The sequence below is a fragment of the Musa acuminata genome, chromosome BXJ1-11, assembly GCF_036884655.1.
Source record: "Musa acuminata AAA Group cultivar baxijiao chromosome BXJ1-11, Cavendish_Baxijiao_AAA, whole genome shotgun sequence".
Taxonomy (NCBI): Eukaryota; Viridiplantae; Streptophyta; class Magnoliopsida; order Zingiberales; family Musaceae; genus Musa; species Musa acuminata.
Genome location: NC_088337.1, coordinates 33,525,989 through 33,551,338, shown reverse-complemented (window position 1 = coordinate 33,551,338; position 25,350 = coordinate 33,525,989). Strand labels below are relative to the sequence as shown.

The following is a 25,350-nucleotide window of genomic DNA, read 5'->3' as shown; positions in this document are numbered from 1 at the left end:
CATCTCGTTGAATTTTCCTGCAGGTACAATTAATCCGTCAAGAAGAAAAGCGATGATGATAGCTTTAGACTGTACTGATCATATAAACGGCCACAATCATGTTAGATAGATCTACAAGTGCAGCAACAATAGCCTCATTCTTCTCAAATTGTTTTGTTTGTACAGACAGGTTCAACTCAGCAGACAATTCATAACAAAAAATGCCCGCAAATGACATGCTGCAGCAGTTGAAGAAACTTCTGAGCATCGCGGGTGACAAACGGTGATGGAAGTCACACTTTGTAAGGGAAAAAATGAAAAGAAAAAGAGTCCTCTGTATTTGATAATAAATCAACATTATACAAAAGTTTGCTCATATCTGTATAAAAGAAGACACCACTATTTCACTTGCATGAAGGGTGGCATGAACAAAAAGCATAGATTCCTGTGCATGTTACAGTTACAATGACAAAGAATGGAACCCGCTGAGAGGCGCAATTTTCTGTAAGTAGGCAGACCTGTTATCTGACCCATTACTTTCGACTAACTGAGAGCTAATGGAGTTTCTGATGCCTCGACCTTTTCCTGGCTGGAACCTGCCTTGCCAAGATATGTGCGTGCAATCTCTAACATTTGTGCCACCTCTTTCTTGTACTGTGCAACGAAAGATTACATCAAAATGGAACAATGTGCTGATTTCAACATGTGCATATCATATTTAATTCATTCGGCGAAGAGAAACCATGGAGGAAAACAAGAAACTCTTTCATGTAGCAAAATACTTTGCATCGTAACTACACAAAGAAGTCCACTGTTATTTCCTAAGCAAGGTTAATAGTAATTGAAAAAATTAAATCTGACCGTGGAAGTTTCTATTCTTAAGAATCTGCACCACAAATATATGTATCTTCAAATATATGTTGAAAATAAACAAGTAGCACAAACTTCCAATAGAATGGTTGGCAAACAGCAAAAAATTGGTCAAGACAAGGCTACATAAATTATTGGAGATCAAAATGCGACAAAAAAAAAAAGAATACCTGCCACCAGAGTTGCCAAAAGTAAAATACACATGATAACCATTTATGTGAACATTTTACGAAGTTTCATATTTAATGCAGACCATTTAAATTGAAGTATATATGCTACACAGTGTGTCGGGCTACCTATAATCTCATGCAGGTCAAACTCACAGTTGAGTCTTAGCTCACTCATATTTATTAAGTTAGCTTCAGAAAACATATAGTCAATTTTCAAATTTAGTCTACTTGACGAAATCGAAGGGACTTTTTCAAGTTTATGGGGATTTATGTAGTATTTTTTTATGAAGACTTTGAGATGATAATTTGACTAGGAGATATTAGGGATTTAGGATGTCATAAATTTTGAGTTGATTTGACTTTTGATTAATTTGTTATTTTTTTCACATTGGCCTTGATTTAGGATTTCAGTTTTATCATGAATATTGCGAATTGAATTATGATTTGAATTATGGTCTGTGGGGCCTGATATACCCTTTCTTTCCCTTGTCTTGTTGTTTTTCTGTTTAATCATTCCACTGCACCCTTCTTATCATAATCCAAGATGGGGCATTGGACACAGACAGAATGTTCTAGTTAAAAACATTGAATGTAAATTATTCTAGAATCACAACCAAGAAAGTAGGAAGTATAAATCACAATATGATGACATGCCTCTTCAACAGCTCCAGCTTTTATCTTAGACTGCATGATGCACCACTTCTTGAAATGTGCACCTGAAAAAGACATTTATGTTTTTTTTTTAACGTTTTTTGGCTTTGCATGAAGCAAAACAGCAACAAAAGAAGGCAGAAAATCAGAGAAAACGATAGAGACACCGACTAGCAACTTACCAACTCGGATATCAATAGTACAGGAAGAGTCTGAGATTGTATTCATTGACCACCTACAATGTACCTGAAATACATTATAAATTACATCTCAAAGATACAATTCTGCAGATCTAGTTGAGAGTCCACTTAGTGATAAAACCTAATAAGATCAACAGTAAGATGCAATTTTATTAAGCAAGATAAGCCGAAAGATTCCTCGCATGGACCAAACCAGTAAAACAAATTAACTCAGTTAAAAAGAGCATCCTTTCCAATATATTCTGCTTAAGAAAATGAACTTTTCTGATGAAAAGTGTTCTGATGAACTCAAAGGTACCATATTTTAGGTGTCAAAAGGTTACAAGTTGCATGCTACTATCAGTGTAACTTACAACTATAAATTTCTGCATACGTCATCATCACACATGCATGCCAGTGCAAAAATGCTAACTGCTACAAGACAACAAGAAGGTGGTCGACCATCTGCTCAAATTGGTCCTGTCATGCTAAAACTTCCTAACTCCAAACCTCTTTTTAATTAACTTGGCTTGAATGCACATGGAGCCTTTTTAATATTAAACTCATGTATTTTACTTGTCATAACTTCCAAATTACTTAAATTATAATACAGAGCAATTATGAGCACCATCTATGTCTATTCACAGATTCTTATTTGTGCTAACATTAAGCCAGCCATGTGATTTGGAGTTTTTCAATTGCCTGTCGAACAGAAATGTCTCATCCATCAATGAAATTTAAATAAAATAATTTGAATGAAAAAGAACACTTGGGCAATGACGTTTATTTATTACTATAATATGTCAAGATAACATATAATGGCTGTTTTCTCAGTGTATATTTTGGCAATTTTAAGGCTAACCAGTCATGGTGGAGATGTTGCCCCAGACTGATCCAGTAAACAGGTCAAGTTTGACCAATTTTGACTGGGGGCATGAGGCAGGGTTGGAGCATGACTTTCAAAAATAGGATCAGCTAGGGCTGGAATAGTATCAGACTATCAGTTACGCCATCCTAAAACAAACCAATCCCATCCTTAGCCATCCTGCTTTGTGGAAACACCAGCACAGACAATTGCATATAAATAATTTTCTCTATTATATTGCAAATGTAACTAAGACATATACCATTATAGTTACATATAACCCCAAAATTTGACACAGGTGGGGTGGGCAAAAATAGATGTAATCAATCTTTACATAGGTTGAGAATGGTATTGTATTTTTATTGGATTCAGGTTTGGGGACCAGATGGGATTTAGTGGTCTGGAGAGGATGATTCGAGTATAGTCAACCCCAGCATGTCCAATGTCATCTAAACCAATACCTGTGATGAGAATTGATCTTAAGAACTTAGAATAATTCCACTATGGTGTCATATATGCCAGTTCAAAGAAGTAGAACTTGGGAGCACCAGTGAAGACAAGTTTCATAATCCATGAAGATGAATATTTTGCCACCATAAAAGTACAGTCTAAATATTTCTGGCAACAACTTTGTGCAAATAATCCAAGTGAGCGAAAAGCATGCTGATAGATGAATTCTAAATTGCCAAAGGACCCATGTGTGCAACTTCATAAATCTTTTTACCTGACAGATTCTAGCTGCCCTTTCCAGCTTCCATAATTGCTTAATCAATTAGTTCTCATGACATTCAAGATGTTTTTAAAGGACCACCATTTGTGCAGCCTAAATATTGATGTAATCCAAGGTTTGCCGTACCGACTGTACCGCCCGGTACGGGCGGTACATACCGGTCCGACAGGCCAGCGGTACGCAGACCGCCCCGTACCGTACCGAGTACTGTAGCAGTGTATAGTAACACTGTAGCAGCATACAGTGCTCGGTACATGTGAGTGTACCGCTCGGTACACCTGGGTGTACCGAGCGGTATACCGTACCGTACCGGTACCGAGCCCGGGTCGAAACGCCGGTACGGTACGGTACGGCGAACCTTGATGTAATCTATTGTGTTTGATAAACATCATGTCCAAATCTACAGCAAAAAATCTTGAAACTAGTACATGAAAAAAAATAAGAATGTGAAGTTTCTTTCTATCACAAAAGACTACCCATCTTCCCATTCTCAAATGTCTGATAAGTGCTTGTAACAACAATATAATTGAAATCAGGATCATAATAATTCAGTCTGACTAGTACATACCAACCGGTACTTACTGGTTTGACCAAGTATCAAAAACATATGGAACAATATTAGTACATGTTTTTTATTGTTTTATTAAATGGTATCAGAAGACATGGGTAGCTGTGTCATTTTATATACTAGTAATGCACTAATCAGATAGGTTATTGATCTTTACACTCATCCGGATACAAATATTGCAACTCGTTGCATTATATTGTGGTCCATTATTATAACTGGAGTAAATCTTAGGTAGAGAACAAAATCATGTGGCACATCAGAAATCATGGGCTTCAACTCCTGCACTAATTGTAATGTACAATGAACTTGGAATAATTGCTCTCATAGAAGCATTAATTTCTATAGCCTCAGCTGAAAGCTAATAAACACAAATTTAACTTAGGTCAATATTTTGTCAAAACAAAGGGACAACGAAGTTCGAAAAACTGGTCATATTGCACAGACGAGATATAATCTGGCCGAGAGGGAACCAGCACCTGTACCAGGCAATTTCCCCCAATCCGGTTTGAGACATGTTTTCCTTAATTTAGATAGCTGTCACAAGCATGGCTGTTGACTATCAATAGAGCTCATCTTCTCCTCTTCTCTTCTCTCCCTTGTTTATCATTGGGCCGACCATACAACGGCACAGTGCATATCAGACCAATACTGATCTTGCCAGGGACTAATTCGGGTCACAAAACAAAATTTAAAATCTTGAAAACAAAATTATCCATAAAAGCCACATAGTTGACTCCATTTTAAACTTTTAATACCAATTAATATATGAGACCAAATGCTCATGAAGGTCTTCCATGACAAACCTCAGACATTCTGACCAAATAAAGTAGGCATTGTTCCGTCTTTGTAAAAAGACCTTGTTGGATATGTTGACTGACTTGACCTTCTATCATACAGAACCCAACAGGATACCTATATGTGTTTAGTTGTCTGAAGATAACTACTTCCAATTAAATTGGTCTCAGAAAATACCATATAATTAATGAGAATTGCCTTTCAGAAGTCATACATAAAAAACATTTCCACTTTGCGCATATAGGTTTCCCCGTCAGAGATAAGAAAACTAATAATTTACTGAAAAAGGAACTCAGTTCTCTTCTGTTCACAGTGCATTAAGAAGAAAACAGCTGAGATTCAGTACGCACCTCAAAGTTAGAACCAAATAGAATATCATGCACCTGTTGCACAGTCTCAAAGACCTAAGGCAAAAAGGAACTGAAATTATAAAAGGAGTTTGCATACTTGCATGAAAAAAATAATAAAACTGGGGTAAATCATTTGAAGCTAATGTTAAAAAATAAAAAGAAACTACATGAGATTGAGTGAACCAAACATACCAGTGTTCTCTTATCAGGGGACAGAACAACATGCTGTAACTCTGTCATGGCGGTGTCTGGAGGACACATGGGGCTATGGCACAATGATCTGAAGGTTATTTCTCTGACTTGACCATCATATTCATCAGCAACATGCCACTTGCCCAACTGCAAAAGACATAAAAGCAAAATGTCTGATTATTTCAAGTAAGAAAAATCATCACTGAGGCATATGGAGTTGCCATTTAGAAATGACCCACTGAATTTACTGTGTTCATTTATATTAACAAAAAAATCATTGATATCGACATCGCAGGTGGTAACTTCAACCATGATCTATATTGCTCCAAGCTTGCTAAAACTAATCCAAGGCCACTAGACTGGACAATAAGTAAATCTTTTATGGACGTTATAAAAATGGATTTCAACCGAAAAAGGTCAAGGCTTAAGCCTCTGATGAAGTTATAACTGAAGTAACAATAAAGAAAAAGACACTATTAACACCAAAAGTTTCCTGAGTTATCCAAGTAGGCATTTCATGAAAATCATCAATAACAAGAAAACATGGTAAAAAACTGGGCAGCCAATAAAGGACAGCTGGCAGGGGGTGAAACATCAGTCGTTGTTACTTAAAATAAAAAATGCATTATTCTCATATAACTATTGTTCTACACAATGGTCATTTGATAGAGCAAGCTCATATGATTTCCAATAAAATTGATGCAGTTGGAACTAAAGTTAAATTACAACTAGATCCAGCATATAGAGTGAGCTGCCACCTCATTAAGGTTGCTCCTTCCACAACCTGGGTGACCAGAATGCAAATAACCCCACAGCTTGCAGGGACAAGGCTGCATGTCCTGACAATCCCCATATTGCACTTAACAAGAGACTTGTGCACTAGGCCGCTCCCTTTTATGCCCAGTATAAATGTAAATTGAATACTAATAGTTCAAATTTCAAAAGAACCACAAAGCGATTGACAACTATATAATGATATTTCACTTACACTCAGATTGGTATCTTTTCTTGCTGAACGATATTCAGCAATAAACTTTGAGTCATCATTCAACAATTCAGAAAAGAACTCCTCTGCTGTGCAGGGGAAATTTTCCTGGAATGAAGCAATTAACAGAATCTATTAAATCTTTGGAATAAAAGAATATAATAGAGGAGGATGAGTCCAGTGTACATTGACTATGCCAACTAGAACTTCTTCGTTTATAAAAGCTTGGAACTTTCCAGTCTCGACAACACTCTCATTTGGAACTTCTATTTGTCTCCCACTATCTCTCACAGAGCTGCTGTGTGCACGTTCCTGTGTTTCCAAGTCAAAGAGCCAGCTGTAACAGTTTTGGCTTCCAACGACTAACAAGTGCAGGATCACAAATAACAAAGACATAGATAAACAATGGGAAATCCTAAGATATTAAGACATAGCGTTCAAACTTCAAAGCAAATCATAATTTATGAAGAAAGAATACTAGAAGACATCATCAACTCCATAAATATAAGAGAAGTTTTCTGCCACAAATCAAAATGTAAACATGTCTTTCATACGAAAGAAGTTTATAAACCATCATTATGATGTCTAGCAAGATTTCAAATCTCAGTGAAGTTTAATACCGATCAATAACTGGACCAACAGTACCAAACGGCACATTGAGTGTCGGTATGGGTCGGAAACTGGTTGGTATCATCTGGACCAGAGAAGAGAGAGAGGAAGAGGCAGGGGAGGACAAGGAAGCAACACAAGGAGGTGGTGGTGGCAATGATTACTAAAGGAGGAAAAGGAGATGGCCATGTTGGGAGGAGGCAGCAGGACTGATTATCCTGGGGGGATAAGGAAAAGGTAGAGAGAGAGAGAGAGAGAGAGAGAGAGAGAACAACTAATATAGCTATCGAGAATTGGGATTGCAAAAAAATAAAAAAGTGACTGCAGTATCAGGATCAGGCGATTGGATTACCACCTGATAAGCCCAACACAGTGAGCTTACCAGGCAGAAACAGCATCTCAAACTGGATTAGAAGCAATTGAAATACTAATCTGTATCGACTGGTACAGTTGAAATTAAAAATAAAACATGATGTTTGACAAAACCAATTGTTTTTTAATCAAACTTGTGATAGTTACAATTAGAAAAGTCATGTTGCAAATAAGATGCAAGTTTCCGGAGTTCTAATAGGATTATATATTAGAAAGGGGGAAAACTTGCCCACAGCTTTTTTTCTTACTGTAAGATTCATGATTAAGGTCTTGCACGATCACTGAATCTACTAAAAAAGGAGTCTATGCCAATGAAGAAGTTTAGGTTTTGCTAATGGCAAGGCATCTTTCTTCCTAACTTCAATTGCTCTTTCTTCCCTAACCTACACACTCTCTCTCTCTTTTATAATCTATGCTACTAACTCTATAGTTTTCGACTAACTTGATTTCCTTTTGCTCTCTTATTTGCATGAATTGTCGTGATTTTCGACATGCATTTGTATTGGTCATCTCAGCATGTGCCATGCTAATCCATGCAGTATGTATCGACATATGAGTAGGCCAAATTTTGTGACGTGGCAACCAAAGCATGAAGGCATGTCATCAGGCACAGGAAGAGATTGTACAATGCCCGAAAGGTATTAGTACATACTACATACAACATTTCATGTTTGGCAGTACCTCACTATATATTTTCCATTTTGTTCTCACAGTGACTAAGCAACTTGATCTTCAAAGTTCAAATTGCTTTAGAAAGTTAGCACTGTTGTAAACCTCTAAGCCAGTAATTTCTCCCTTAAACAACAATCAAATTTGCTGTTTTATATTGGACAAGTCCTTAATTTGGCATAAACTGATATCCCATCCTTTTTAGGTCTTCCCTTATGCTTTCCACTGTCACAATTGAGCATATACATATTAAAAGGCATAAAAAGAAAATTTAAAATCATACAGCAGCTGCAACTTGTTCACAGAAACAGTCATATCAGGATTGACAACTAGATTTTCAGATAGTCAACTACAAGCTCCTGTTCACCGCCTGAAAATTGTAATTCCTAACATTTATATTTTCACAAATATACATGTTATAGAAAAAAACCAAACCAGAGTTGACAGCTTAAAAGTACTTTTGTAAGATTTTAGAACTTTGCAATGGAAAGAGTGAATTTAATAAGAATAATTATGTCTATAGTTTTTTTCACAAATAGCTGTAGGTACATTTTGGTGAATAAATTACATTTGCCAATCTTTAACATCAATTAGACAGACTTCCATCAAAGTAGAGATAACAATGTGGTTGAGGGTTTTCATCTCTCCATGCCTATCTGATACGCTTAATCTCTGAATATCTGAATAAGTACCACTACTTAATATTTATCAAATAGTTACTAGTATTGGAATAATTATCAAATACCCGACTTGTTACCACTTCTTGATGTTTGGATTTAAAAGGGAAAAAATATGAGGGTAGCTATGAAAAGAAAAAAGAAAGCTAAGTAATGTAACCACTCTCGACTAAAGATTCACATGACTCGCTTTAATATCGATTATAAGCTACATTTTTTTTTTAATATTTAGATTAAAAACTCATATGATCCACAAAAGTACACAATTTATGTTATCCACAAGAATCACACAAAGTAAGTCAATGACAACCTCCTGCTCAGGGTTAAGAAAAAATACAACATAAAAGTAAAAAGCCAGCGGAACCAGAAAGCTAAGTTGAAGGGTCAGTACCTTCTTCTCAGCTTCTATTGATGCATGAAAGTTCTTATCTGTCCGTTGCAAAGCTCTTAAAGTATGATTTCTGTTCCAAAATGATGCAAACTTGTATCTGACTCTCCCTGCATAATGGACAATGGCAGAACAGTTTAGATTTCTACCTGGATCTTAAAAAATAAAACTAATCAAATAAAAGTTGCAATAAGATGTTAAAGAAGGTACTCATCATTTAAGATTGTGAACAACTAACAGCATATAAGAGAGAAAACAAACAGGTATAGCAAAGGAAAAACTTGGATAAGTATTTTGGTAGCCATAATCTCTATCATCACATAATATTCTTTCTTTCATTTGATAAACAATTGGAAAATCAACTAACAGATTTGAAATACAACAAGATTTTTGCATTGGTAAGTATAGCTATATTCAAGTAGATGAATCCATGTAGAATATTACTTCAATGATTAGACTGCTACTCCATAAAGAGGAAACTTTGATTATCCAAAATGGTCCTAAGAAGTTAGAACTCATGTAATTGACACATCAAACAAAAAGGAAAGTTCTGTGTGCAATGCATACTACAAACATGGTCATTCATGCATCGTTGCAGTACATGCAGGCTCACGCATTGACTTTTGGAACATAACTAATTTTGACATAGAAATGAAGAACAGACTCATAGCATACCACATAGATTCAAATTTATTGTTCATTCTGAGACATGAGCCTCCCACATTAACAGAATACTAGTTGTAAAAACTGAATACTTCTTGTACTATGTATATGCATAATATATGCTACAATCCAAGTCTGAATGTGCATTATGATGACAATTTAAAGAATTTAAAATTATTGCCTTTTATGAGCGCATGTCCATGTTACCAATCTAAAACAATTTAAACAATCCAACTTTCAGTAAATAAAAATGTTCAAATGGATAACCCTCTTACACCAAGATGAATTATCCATCAATCAGTGTAAAATTTTGAAACCAAATGGGAAAATATGATAAAGAATTGTAATCTTACAGGAAACACATGGAAACACCAAGATGAATTGGAGCATAATTGTGATGGTGTTTCTTTATCTAACAATCAAGTGGTAACTAGTTCAAGTGGCCAAATTCCTCCAGGAGTCAACAATTATTATAAAAGTACCTTGAGGAAATCTGAATGTTCTCTACCTAAAGAGCAACCGACCATGATGCATTGGCTTGGCATGTAAAGGAGAATTCTCAGTTGTTAATTAACTAAAGGGGCTTTTACCAACATTGTGGGTATCGAAGAGCAATAGAACTACCATTAATTTCTCCCGAAACCAAATGAGAAAATAGGGAAAAAGATAAGGCATGGAATGGGACAAACGAAATGTCACTTGTTTCAGATTTTTGCTAGTCATGCCTACAAATCATTGCATTCACTACATACTCCAACAGCCTATTTTCTAAAATCATTGAATACAACTTATCTTCATATAGGACAACTCAGATGTATAAAATAGAATAATCTTTATGCAGTCACAGTCATATCATTCTAGAATGATAATATATATACTTGATAAGTACCCAAAGAAATAAGTAAGAGGTGATGGTTCTCCAAATATTTCATAGATGGTACACATCAAAAGCCTAAGACATGAAACCTTTAGAGCATATGAAAAAAGAATTAAGGCCATATAGAGTATCACCAACCATCTGGACTTCCTAGAGGAGGCACACCATGTCCACCAGCTCCCATTCGAAGAATTATTGTAATTGCAGGGTTGATAACTGCATGCTGGCTTCTTCGTATCTGCATACTAATAGCAAAGACAATTGAATGCATACATAGTTACATACAATATAAAACATAGTTGCAAAAAATAACCAACGTACCTCAGCAATGTCTCCAAAAGAAATAACCACCTAGGAATAGAAATTAACTATTTATAGTTAATTAGTGTGTAATGGAAATTGTAGCAAAATAACATAAGGGTATGAGTCTACAATTAATATCAGTGATCCTATTGCCATAAGAGTTAGTAAAAATTTTACAAATTTATCAGACATAAATGTGTTTTGGGATACTAAAGAAAATATGAATAGGATCCAGAACACAATAAATTTCACTGGATATGAGAATCAAAACACTAGTAAATCCTCAAGAAAATAAGAATATTGGGTCCACAACACAATAAATTTCACTGGACATGAGATTCAAAATGCTAGTAAATCTTAATTAAAAAATCTATTTTTCCACAAATAAAATAATAGCATAATAATGCATCATATAAAATGTAGAAGATGTAGCTCAAGTATGTTGGGTCAGGGTAAAGGTAAATCCTAACCCAACACGGACTGACACTGTGTTGCATATTCTCAATTCTTAAACTTAATCAAATTTGGGTGAGGCCAGGTTGAAGAGCAACTGGATCAAGCAGAACTAGATTCGGTTGGGTTACTCGAGTTGTGTAGCTAAAAAACAAGAGATCAAAATTATAAAAATGATCCCAAATCATATTACATATATCATACACTTTATATTGTTAAACCATGTGTGTCCGGTTAAATTATGTTCTGGTTGAAATCAAATTGACTAGGAGTTATCATAAACCAACCTATGAAATATAGATAAAAAGCAAAATGTTACAAAAGACACCAACATGACATCTTGTAAGAGTAGCACACAACACAATACGGACATGACAACTGATACATGTATATTTTTATGCTTCATCAGCATATATGATTTATAATCATCATATATGGAAATTAATAAGAAACATAAAAACCAGTCAGATGATTAGAAGAAATTCATAAAGCACTTCTAAGTTCAAATAGATTCGAGGAGCAAAGGACATGTACAAATCATATGAATATTGCCAATATTCGACATATCTTGAAACCTTATAAAGATGATACAACTGTCCTACATATGCAGCATACCAATCAATTTAAATAAGCACAGGTGGTAACTGGCAAGGGTAGAGATGTCCATGCAAAAAACTATCAGCATGCATCATGCCAACTTGTGTCAGGCATGTTATGGCTAGGCCAGTTTTTGGTCAGTGCCAACTAGCACAGGAATTTGCCAAGTGGCACAAGGATGTGATGATTGGCATAACGTGTCACATAATGTGCCAAGGAAAGTATGGTACACCCTGTTGCCACGGAATGACATTCATTACTACCCAATCCAAGATGAAATGGATAGAATCTACAAAGGCCAACACAACTGAGATACCAGAAATCTTAAACTAACCAAAATCTTAAACAACCCAACCAGATGATCAGGTTAGCTAAATGGTATTGTGGGTTGAACACAACTCAACTTGTGGCCTAATGCACACGGCACCTGATAATGCAGAATGTTGTGGGGATTATAAATTAATTATGCATCATGCTGATTGAACAGATTGGCATTGGTTCACTTTTAACTAAAAATAGCTATAATTGTGGGAAATGGATCTGCAGCTGAGTTATAAAGGTTTGTTAAGTTACTCATCTATTAGTTCCTTGGAGATAAAAGTTATGGATCTTTGTTCTATTGCTGCTTTGATTAATTTTAAAACATCATAGATGGTTTGCCTTGAAGATACCTGCCGCTGTCTTGTGGCGCATAACCTGTGTTGCCCTGCTTTGGTGGTCTTATGCTGAAAACCAAGCAGCTGGTTACTTCATAATTTTTTAGTAAATGTTTACCTCATTATTGAGATAATATGGAATATATTTTGGCCATTGGGCTCAAAATTTTGATTTTTTTGTGTTCCTATTCAAAACCTTGGTTTTGACATCTTGTGCTTATGTTTTCATTCCTATGCAGTTTTGTTAATTGGTAACTGAGCTATTAAAGAGGGTGCAAGCTAACAGATGACGCTTTGATGTATATGTTTCCTGCTTGTATTCCATTGGTGGTAAATAAAGTTCTTACAAAATATTGCATCTTCATTGGAGGCATGCATAAAGATTTTTATACATTCCCTAAAAAAGCAACCAAACAAAGTAGTTTAGCCAAAACAAAACCTGGTGCTTTCCACCATCCAACAACCCCATTTCCTCGATCAACATTCTGTGAGATCAGGTCGTTTCAAGTTCATATCAGGTGTTTTGACCCAGTGGTTTCATATGGTATTGGTTTGTAATAGCCTCAACAACAATGCAACACATCAAAGGTGTGAAATGTTCATTTTGAGCTACAAAGTACTGGTTGTCCTTTTCATTTTCCTTGTATAACCTATATATTTGAGACTTAGGAAAACCAAGGAGCGAATGCAAAGGGTAAGTGTCTCAAATGAAATCTCATCACCAACGGCCACCTTGCTGCTCATCTGAATCAAAGGAAGACATGACCAGCACCACCAACAGATGAAGCCAAAGGGGAATTCGGGAATCTACACCAGAAATTTTTCTAGCATTCTGTTACATCATGTTTTTTCTCCTTTTCTAACTTTGTTAAAGATGTTAGATTTTTCTTTTTCCCAGTGATACATTACACCATGAAAGGCTCAGTAATGATAGGCAAAAGCTACTATGTTAAAATATTTGCTGAACAACAATTATGCGTCTCCAATAGCTAATATTTGATGTCATGACATGGTTCAAACTTCAAAGTTCAAACTACAATCCTTGAAACCCCAACATAACAGATTAGTCTTCTAAGTTGAGAAAATTTTCAGTTTAAACCAGACCTCTATATTTAACGAACTTACACAATTTTCCGAAATGCATCAAATTTTAGCTAGTGTTTTAGTATGAATATCCTATCTAATATCTATTTTTCCCCCATATTCTTCATCCTCATTTGCAAATTGTACAAAAACCAAGATGCTTAAGCATTGATAAAGACCATACAATTTCATTTAAAATTTGCATCTTGTTGCCTTGCAATGTTGCCAATAATACTCCAAACTCCAAAGCCACATATCTATTACATCAAGCTGGAAATATTTGATAGATATTTAATAATTAATATCATGGTAAATTTCACAATTAATTTCGAGATAGGTAAATTAAGGTGATTTATCACACACTCTCAATATTGTCTTTAATTCTGACAAAACCATATGACCTTAATTTTTCCATGAAGAGCTAAAAACGAATAATTCAGTGGTGAAGCCTTTCAACCAATTCATTATCAAAAACATCCAATTATGATAGCATTTACAAAGCCACTATTACTCACAAGTAGCAAAGAGAAAAGCTAATAACAAACGAATAACTGATACATTTACACACAAATAGAACAAGTTCAATTTTAAAGCCAAATGACAAAATACCAATTCAGTGTGTAAGAAATAAGCTCATTTGTGGACAAACAAAAATATCCACATAACTAAGAAGCATAGTGATATAGCCTTCAATTGATTAAACCTCCAGCAAAAAAATTGTGGAGTTTAAAGAATATTATAACCAACAATGAAACAAGGATTATTATTTCCAAAACCAACTAATCAACTAGTCCATGTAAGTTCGATTAGACATTTTACACAAGGATGATAAATTCCAAAATTATCAAACAGGCAAAGAACCATGAAGAGAAGTACGAAAAAACAAATTGCTTAGCGGCACGAAAACTGGAAGCAAATGTATAAGGTGGGTAAGCTAACCTTTATTTGCTTAGAAAATACATTGGAGTGGAAGCAGATGTGCCATGCAGACACATACATACGTCCATGGTACAGAAAAGATCTTTCAAGAGCACATGAATAACTATGGTCAGCAACCTGAGTAAAAGAAATAAGACTCCATCAGGTGACTCATGTTAATAGCTTTCAGTCAAATGTAAGTATTTAGCCAATTACATTAATGGAAAAGTTCACCTCATCAGGAGGAAGTTCAAATATGGTCTGCAGAGGCCCTGGTTTTTGATGGACTAAGGTAGGGACTTGTTGATCCAAAGACAATCTTCTTCGAGCATCAGCTCCAGCATAGCCATTCAAAGCTCTGAACCACATATTTTTGGCAGATAAGACAATATATCTTTCATATCTAGCTAGGACAGAGGTTCAGAGTTCAGAATCAGCTAAAATGCCTAGCGATTGACCAATTTCAAGACCAGCAATCTTCTTTTTAAAAAAAACTAAAAAAGAGTAACACAAGAACCATGTTTTACACTAACAAAGAAAAAAAGTAGCACAAGAATGATATAGAAGGGCACCGATATATCAACTTCTAATGCCCAGTATCAATAAGGATAAAAAGAATTAAACCAGTACTGACCTATATTGTCAAATATCGGTCTACAATCAAACCAATATATATCGTTCAGTACGTACTGGGCCAACCAGTATTTGAAACCTTACCTCCATGTTCCAAAATTATTGTGACAAAAACAAAAATCAGAACCATGAGGCTTATTAGCAAAAAGCAATAAATAACCTGGCAAAACTTGCTTGTAGCTTTGTTGTTTTAATATGAAGACAGACCTGGGGAAGAAAATATTTTAGTTGAAGTTGTTAATATCTTGACATATTATTCAGTATTTATAAATTTACAATGTTACCTGTCCTGATGTACTATCTAAAGTGTACCAAAGCGCTCCAGTTTGACCTTCACTTTCAACTGGAACAGTAACAGATCCAAGAACAGTGCTTTTCCATATTATATCCCAGTCATATATTGTTACAATAATCTGCAGATTATTACAGATGTCAAAGCAAATAAAGACAGTAAGTAGGCAATTACTCTACCATATCGTATTTGTAATAAAGAATCCAAGCTTAAGGCCTTTTTAGTAAGTTTGAAGGAAAACAGTATCCTTCAGTAATAAATTTCATCATCTCAACATAGTGTATAACTTTTTTTCAATTAGCACAAAGTTCAATGTGTTGAATCGATGTAGTCGAACATTTGCATCCATTTCCAAAAATCTGGAGCTCTACAATGGAGATGAAGATAATACAAAGTGTGACACCAGAAACTAGCAAAAGCCAAGTGAAAAAAGAGAATAACTAAAAAAGTGACCAAAAAAATTAGCTGAATTATTCTTTTGACTAGTTTGTTTTTAGCAATTTCAGCTAGGATGGAAGACCACCTAACCCATTTTAAGCAAAAAAAAGAAAAATCTGTCCATAACTTACTTGACAGATATATGAAGATTGGAATCATTTAAGTAACTCCTTAAAGATTTTAACATTATATAACAAGGTGGCATACAGTGAACAAAAGGGAATAAAAGCATGAAATCGCAACCAAAGAACCTATTAAATAATTAGTCCTATTAACAGAACCAGAACTGCAAAGCGATGCTAACACAAAAAATCAAAACTCAGATTACATATCTATAAATCAACGTTGGAATACCAAGAAAAGCAGAGTGACCAACACATGCTAACAGACCAATCAATCAGCTCGATTAAACAATTGATTTTAAGATTATTTAACATACTATAACATGTGCTGGGATTTCGAACAAGAACAAGTTTTTCAAAGATAGTGTGGACAATACATAAATGACTGCCATTTAAAAAAAAATTGTGAATACAAAGTTCCTAGTAGCCACAAGTACCAATTGATAAATGAGGAATCAAGAATAACAATCCATTTTATGCAATCTGCAAAATTTGATCTCAATTCTGAACGAAGTTTGCACCTAAGATCACAATTCAATGCTTAAAGAGATTTACTAGTTGCCACAAGAAATGTGAGCCAAACTTGCAAGTAACACAATCATGCAGACAATGAGCGGAACCATTATTCAGAATGACTCGGGGCCAGCTGCGATGGTTATTCCTCACCAAAAAGCTCCATTAAAGGTGATGCAGCGCAGACATTAAGAGAGAGAGAGAGAGCACAGGGGGAGGGGTGGGAGAAAATAATAGTGAAAGATATTAGGTAAAAGAAGAGATATCCATCAGACTCACTCTCGCTCAAGAAATAACTCCCAAGGACGAAAACCTCACATCTCCACATGCCTCGTATATGAACAATAGAATCATAGTATTTGAAAAATACATGTGCCCTTATACCACACACACATAATTTGGAAAAGAACTTTTCATACGGTCTATCATTCTTTAATGTTCAATTATAATTCATTTTCCTCTTATAGACCCATGCACAAGAAAAAAAATACAAAAATAAGAAAAGGTTATAATTACATCAATGCAAATAGATCATCTACTCTTTCCTCCAAAAAAAAATAGATTTCTGAATTTGATTGGAGAATTTACTTCTTTTTTATGATATATCTAATTTATACACTTTCATTTTAATAACATGAAAAACCTTCTCATAGAGATGAAATCATCAATCAAATACAGTACTTATCTCCTTCCTTTTCCTTGAGAATCTTCAATCATACCTAAGATTTGTCCTGTTCCTTCTTTTATTTGGCTTCCTTTTTCTACTCATTGGGAAATTTTAGTAACTTACGAACGATTGTAATAGATGTTTCCATGTAGCAACAGAGGGCATTTGCAAAAAAAATACCCTAAACTTACAAAAATAAATCAAAATGATTTCATATCAAAGGGCAATAACAGGCATCAAATTCCTTTCTTATATTCTAACTAAATCTGCATATGTTGTTTAAATTTTGGAGAGTCAATTCTGAAGGATTAACCAATCTAATAAAAATTCTGTTCAGCTAATTAAATCAGTGACAGTTTCAACATCGTCGAGAGGTTGAAAAATCAAATACTGATATGGAACAACGTGAAAAACAATCCAAGAGCCAAAAAAACTGATTAAGATTAAAAGATTGTTAGAAAAATAATTTATCAGAAGAAACTAAATAGCCAAAGTTAACAGGGCATACTGAGATGAAAGTGAGGTATATTCTTTTTATTGTTAGAATCCAGTATTGGACTGATATGATTCTGGTCCATACTGACACAGTGTGCCGGTATGTACCATGGTACGTAGAAGAGGGGAGGAGTAGGAGTAGGATGCGGAGAGAACGAGAAGAAGAAGAAGAAGAGGAGGAGGAGGAGGAGGAGGAGAAGGAGGGTCGGTAGTAGAAGTAGTGGATGTTCGTCAACAGCTGCGGTGGGTAGGCAGCGATGCAAGCCATGATGTTCATTACTTGCATGCGCCAAAACCCTAAGTCCATGTTTTAAATAAATTTAAAAAAAACTAGACCAAACCGCCCGAAGAGCGGTAATCTGCATCCCGTTTCATGCCCAGACAAAAAATAACAGCATGTACCAGTCGAGGAAAAACCTTAAAACATGAACCGAACTCCAGAATATGCTTGGTTATTTAACTATAAAGAAAGGGTCTGATGACCCTCCATTAGACATAACAATTGCATTTTACAATTTACTAAACTCTCACACCTTCTCAGCACATGAGAGCATTAGAAAAGGAAAAAGGTTTTGGGCAATTGTGTATAGGACAAATAAGAGGTTATTGAGACATGGTGAGAAAAGAATTGGAAATTGGGAAGGAAATCGCTTTGATCATGAACATACCTAGATTAGTAAAAATAAAAAACTTAATGGCCGGAAAGGATGCACATCAGTGATTTAAGAAGTGATAGGTGCCAAGAGGTGCCAAGGTCCCAAAATGCCCCAGGCGCTAGGCGCTTGCTTAGGCACCCACCCACCCAACGAAGCGAGATGCTCTGAAATATTAAAATATAAAAAATATATAATATAATTAATAAATAATATTTAATCCACCGTTAACAGTAGTTAGAGGGGAGAAAAGAGTCACCGACGGTGGAAAGTGGAGAAGGAGAGGGCAGCGATGACGGAGAAACTTTCGAACGACGATAGCGACGATGGAGGAAAATGCCGACGGCAACAGTAGTGGTAGAGGAAGCTTGTTGATTCTTTGTCTTTGTCATATCTGTGTGTCTTACATTAGTTGAAAATCTTGTCTTGAATTGGATAGTCTGTGGTATGTTCATGTTGCTATAACTGTATCTTTTGCTTTCCATAACTGTGTTTTTTTTTTTATCAGTTGGTCTGATTAAATTACCAAGCTTTTGAGATCCTTCTCCACTGAAGTCAGGTTGTACAAGTGGGCTTGAGTTCAAGAATATTAATTTGACAAGAAATCTTGGTTTACTATGTTCTAGTGCTTATTAACCTTTTTTAATTGAATTTTACTGATAGTCATTAGCATTCTTCAATTTTAACTTGTTCTTGCAGGCAAAGGAATATTTTGAGAAAGCTGTGGAAAATAAGGAGCCTGGTGGTTATTATAACCTAGGTGTGTTGTATCTTAAGGGCATTGGTGTGAAAAGGGATTTAGAGAGCCTGCAAATTATTTCTTGCTGCAGCTAATGCTGGTCAGCCAAAGGCAGTCTACCAAGTTGCAAGATTGTTCCAGACAGGCATAGGCCTCAAGAAGAATCTTCAAATAGTACTATTTTTGAGTTGTATCTCTTCTATTTTTTTATTTAACAATAGCAACGACGACGGAGGAAGCTACAAATGACAGTAGCAATGATGGAGAAAGCTTTAGACAGCGACAGCGGTGGCGGCAGAAGCTGCGGACAACGACATCATGGGTAGAATCGAATGTGTCTGTCAGTGGCAGAAGAAGCTATGGTCCTCTCCCTCGACGATGGAAGGAGATGCACACGAAAGCAACAACAACAAAGGGAACTGCGCACGAAAGTTAGACATTTGGACCCATCCGTCGGCAACAGAGGAAGCGTCGGTCCTATGCGTCGATGGCAAAGGAAACGGTAGTGACAGAGGCAACGGCTATGCACAAAGTAGGGTTAATGGGTCGAGGTCGTGCGAGGGGGTGTTGGGTTTGCGTGCGTAGCTTTAGTAAAGTTATTTAGCTTAGTTGGTTCAATTGAACCAACTAATCTAGCTTTTCTTTAACCGAGCGCTCACTCGAGGTGCCCGACATGTAGGTTCAAGCAAGTGCCCAAGTGGCGCTTCACTGAAGTGCGTCACCTAAGCAAGCCTTGAGGTGCTCGAGCCGCGCCTTGCCTCACTCGAGCACCTAGGCGAGCGCCCGGGTGCCTATTTAAACAACCGATACACATCACTATCTAGATCATTGGTATCAAGGACTAGTTATACAAAATCAATTTTCAACCTACGTGGCACTAGAACATAACAAGAAGCACTTTCATAAAATGCTTCCGGACTACTACTTCCATAATCTGTAATTCTGTATTCCATCTAACATATTGCTTGGAAGATGAGCACTACAAAAACTATGCGAGGTGTCAACAAAAAGAGGAAGGCATAATAGCGAGTCATTTAAGTCGAATGGCTAGTGAATTCTTCCAGTGTTATGCTGGGAGAAAGTATTCTTGCTTGCTTTAATATTTCAAGGTTCTCTCAAAATTTTCATTTAAATGCTCTTAAAATTAGTATATCTTCACCATAAAGCAATAGAAATACAATAGAAAAGGTTTCCAAGTATATCAAAAGAACCTTTTATGTGAGCATGCATCTGGCAAAACAAACATGACTAGAAGCACTGTAGACCTTCTGTTCTCATGATATTTCCTACTAGCAAAAGCATGATAATAAGATGGTGTGATAAATCCACTAAATACAGATTCCTAAAGTTTGATGGTTCAACTACATTGTGAGCATCTGCCTGGTAGCATAGAGATTGTTTTACGGAACATGATTACTCTTAAACATGCAGAAGAACTGTTTTTATTTATCTAATGCTGAGCCAAACTGCCAAACAATGTTTCAAGTTTCAGTCCTAGTCCCATATCAATCCCAGCTCAGGCTGATAAGGATCCGGTATGTATTGATGTACCAACACATGGTATGCTAGTGTACAGGTTGGCTCAGGCCAACAAAAAGAGAGAGAGTGAAGGAGAGGAGAACAGGAGGAAGAGAGGGGGAGCAAAAGAAGAACAGGAGAAGGAAAAAGGAGGAAGAGCATTGGAGGCGGCGGTATGCTGGAAGGAGGAAGCGGCAACATAGCAGAACAGGTGATGAGGTGGTGGAGCAGTGACACAGTGGGGCGACAATGGCACAGCGACAGAGCAGTGAAGTATTGGGACAGAAAAGACGGGACACCATGGCAGTTATGTTAACCCACTAGCAAGGCAGCAAGGAGGAAGAAACAAAGGAAAGGAGGGTGATATCAAGAGAAAGAAACCAAGGGATACAGGAGCATCAAGGGAGAAGAAAAAAGAAAGAGAAGAAAAGGACAACTGTCAAAAACTTAAAAAATATAGAAAAACGAGTAATGAGTATCCTTGGTTTTATTCATTAGAACCAAGCAGTAACTGGTTTGGTAGGGTTACCAGCTAGCACTGTTATGAACCAAAAAGGGCATAATCGCTCAGCCCATGGCCCATTTTCTAGCTAGACTGGTAGATACCAGTCAGTATGGACTGGTCTGATTGTTTTTTTTATCATTTGAGTGGAGGATCTTTGAAACTTCACGAATATGATTAAACCAAGATGCTATAATCCAACATGTAACGTATTAGCATATAACATATATATAGTTACCAGCTAGCACTGTATGAACCAAAAAGGGCAAAATCGCTCAGTCCATGTCCCATTTTCTAGCCAGACCGGTAGATACCAGTCAGTATGGACTGGTCTGATCGAGTTTTTTATCATTTGAGTGGAGTATCTTCGAAACTTCACGAATATGATTAAACCAAGATGCTATAATCCAACAAGTAGCGTTTTAGCATATAACATATAAATAGTTACTATAAACTTCATCCTGTAAATTGTACAAACATACTACAAAAGATTAAAACTTCTGAAATGTCGTTTTAAGTGTTAACTGCAACAAAATGCATATACTAAAAAGTTACTTAATTGTAAATTGCAGCAATATAAATCAGCACAAAAGGCCAGAAGGTATTTGTAGAAAGGGTCCAGAGATGCCAACTACTGTTCATTAATTTATTTTCAATTAACATGATTGGATAAGAACTTGAAGATACGGGAACCTAAAACAACCTGAACAGGAAGTATATCAGCAAAAAAATTAAATTCCTCCCCCCATATTGGATTTCTTGAGCCAGGAACCATGGAGCTGCATAACATAAAAGTTGTTGAACTTGAATGGAAAATATATATAAGTCACAACTCAAAGACAATAATACAAGAGCATTAGAGAATAAATATTTATAACTCAAGAAAAGGCTCTTAACTTTTTGACTTTCATATGTATTTTAACAATAATCCTATGTATCTCAATAAGTTGGAAAAGGCTGGCACACTACACAAAGCTCATGTCAATAAGGTGTCCGGAGAGAAACCAATGTATGCAGTCTTGTCACTGCAATCAAAGATACTATTTCTATGACTAAAACCATGGTCACCTAGGTCATGAGAGTAACTTTATCATGACACTAAGGCTTCCTCTCCATGTATCTCTAAGCCCCAGAGTCCTAAAATCAAAATTACACTTAACTATACAAAAAAGACATTAAAAAGAAAAATAACTGAGAACTCTGCGTTAAATTTAATAAGGATAAGAACTGTTGAAGAAACTAAAAAAGAGATAAAGTTGACTGTTGGGGGAAGTTTATATATTGCGACAGGTAGGCATATAAGAATTCTCAAGTATGATTTTGGGATGAAGAGAAAATAAGTGACTGAAACTATGGATCTCATTCTAGCATAAGTTTGACTACTCACAAACAATGCAGCTAAAGGGTGTAATCTGTCTAGAACATGGAGCCCAATTTAGATCAGATCAGTCAGCAAAAGTCCAAATACAGTCTGTTTGGTTGGTACATTTAAGTTATTTTTCTATTTAATGGATCCTTTTTTTCAGCAACATATTCTTTGTTCACATGACTCATAAGTAACCATTTGTCTCCACTATGACAGAAAAATAACCATGAAAGTGCTACCTCAACAAACTAAAAGCCAAAAGCTTAACAAATATACATCACAAACTAATCTCAATACACTTTAGTTTCAAGCAATGTCAAACAAACACTACAGGTAAATAAATATAAAATACATACGCACCTAAATCGCTTTTGTTCACCACATGTAATTATTGCATAAGGATCAGATGTCCCGTTCAAGTTAGCACCAACTAAGTTTTTTGCAGCCAATAGCTCTAGCTGAATTACAAAGGTTCCATATTTTCATATCAAAATGAAAGAAAATAATATTAAACAGCATGATACTAAATGATCCAGAATAAACTCCAAGATTTTCACATGCCAAATAGTTGGTCTCCTTGACTTGCAAAAGAACATACTGATTCAATCCCATTCAGGAGGTTTATAATATCCAAAAAACAGTACCTTGACTACATACGCAGGAGTACCTTGAGTATCAACTTTAATATGGCTCATCTACAAAATAAGTGGACAACTGCATGTCAAGCAAATGAAAAAATATTTTATCAAACCTTTATATGCAAAGCAGCTGATAAAGCCCAACAAAACTTGAATTATCCCTTTAAGACATCTTATATAGTGAAAATCATAAAGAAAAAATTTACAAACAACATCCTAACGAGAACAAATCAGGAGAATGCAAGAAAAAGGAACATCAAAGAAGCTCCATCTAAAGCCCATTTAATTTCAAGCAAGTGAATGACAAACTTAAGCCAGAAAGAAGACACAAATTAACAAAATGCTATGAACCAAAACTTGTCTGACCACTTAAATATATAAGACAGAAAAGGATATGTTAATCATCAATCTATGTTTCAAACCAATAATTGGAAGATAAAAGCTCTAGTCCCACATATAGGGAGGGATACATGGACCATTCCACTTAAAAATACAAAAAGCATTCTCTAATGTTCTTGAAGACACAGCATCTTTTCTCGGTGTTCGTTACCTAAATGTTCTTTGGCTTCCAGTGTTATATCAGCTGACAAGGACTACGAGGATCGACACATGTTATTAGCATAGTACTTCACCATCATGCTTATACAAGCAAGTTGACTGCTGAAAAAGGAAGGAAAATAAAAAAGTGAATACGGGGAGAGTAATATTGCTCCGAGTGAAGCAACCTATAAGTTGCTGTTACTGGGAAAGGACTATGTTGCCCTTAGACCTTTAAAAGTTGAATTAGACCAAATCAAGAGTAGGTTGGCCATATGCCCATTACATCATTTACTGCAACAACCTACCAGATGACCTATCATTCTTTCCTTGTCTCATTTCAACTTTAAAAGACCAAGGGCGCTTATAAATTGCTCAACCGGGAACAATGTAACTCTTACTTATATATAAACACACCCATGCAACTTCACATTTCTCCCCGACTTCCGACGCTAGTCCTCGACATTGTTGCTGCTCTCATCATTAATTAATGAAGCAAGTACGGGTAATATTATTTTATTTTTCCCTATTGCATTCTTCAGAGAAGAGCAACAGAGGCCCTCAAGCTGGTCTTACAGCTTATGGCACTCAAAAGGTTCAGTTACCAATTGAGAAAACAAATAGAAATCATGTTTTCGGAAGGTTCCCAAAGTCATAAGGCTAGCATGAAGATACACCATCATTGGTTAAAAAAGAATTCGCAGGTCATAAATCGGTGTCATACCTAGATCAACCAATTCCATTATTTAATGACCACGCATAATGACTCAGAATTGGGGGTTTTCTTAGTCCGCGAAGACACGGTAAAATTTGGAATTAAAAAGAAAAGCTCTCGGGGGCGGGTCCAGTCGAAGAGCCATAGGGTATTTGTACCCCACATCTCCACCGAGTCTGATGAAGGGCATCGTGGTTTTGTCTTTTTGAGATGGGCCCAAAAAGACACCTCGGCGACGTGAGACTCGCCGGCTTTCTGTGAGGTCGTGGCTCTGCAACTCATTATGTGGAATCATCACAGCCTCTTCATATTTACTGTCTCAATAACTTCAAACCAACCAACTTATGAATCCATTCAAACAAAATAAGTTAATTGATCATCGAAACAAAAAATTTCCATCACAAAAAAAGGACAAAAGTGTGCATCTTATGATCATCATCGGGGTTTAAAAAGACACGCACAAAGAGACCGGCTCGATTCGACTAACCTTGTCCTTAACAACCAATTGACGTAGCAGAAGCTCTCTGGCGGCCAACGGGGGGTCGTCCCCGCCAAGTGGCATCTCGTCCTCGCCTCCGTTGCCGCCGGAGGGGAAATTTCCCCAGAGGGAGTAGAACACGATCACGAGTAGCGCCGCGGAGACGGTGACCACGATCTCCCACGACGAGGGGAAGAGGAAGCCGAATGAGAGATGGACATACATGGCCGCCACCCAGGTCGTTGGACAGGAGCCGCCGTGAGGATCGATTGCTCCGGAGCTGGGGATTCTAGGGTTACGAGGTGCGAGAACGGGCGACGACAGGTGCTAGGGGAGACGAGGAGGGGGCGCGGGGCATACGTTGCGCACTCTTGTTCCTTCCTGGGGGGGAGACGGACGAGTTGAAAGCAGGGAGACGGCGAAACCGGCGTTAATTTATCGACGA

At 36.4% G+C, this 25,350-nt stretch overlaps 1 pseudogene across 1 annotated transcript; it reads right to left on the bottom strand.

Moving 5' to 3' along the window:
* Positions 1-294: 294 nt before the first annotated feature.
* LOC135597823 (BAG-associated GRAM protein 1-like) lies at positions 295-25,350 on the bottom strand (annotated as a pseudogene). The gene is made up of 18 exons (XR_010481422.1): positions 24,915-25,350; positions 23,182-23,251; positions 22,898-22,995; positions 21,875-21,950; positions 15,517-15,645; positions 15,393-15,439; positions 14,834-14,957; positions 14,621-14,737; positions 10,911-10,940; positions 10,728-10,827; positions 9,053-9,159; positions 6,521-6,646; positions 6,338-6,442; positions 5,350-5,496; positions 5,158-5,211; positions 1,853-1,916; positions 1,674-1,735; positions 295-633 (listed from the first exon to the last, which is right to left on the bottom strand). The product of XR_010481422.1 is annotated as a BAG-associated GRAM protein 1-like (transcript).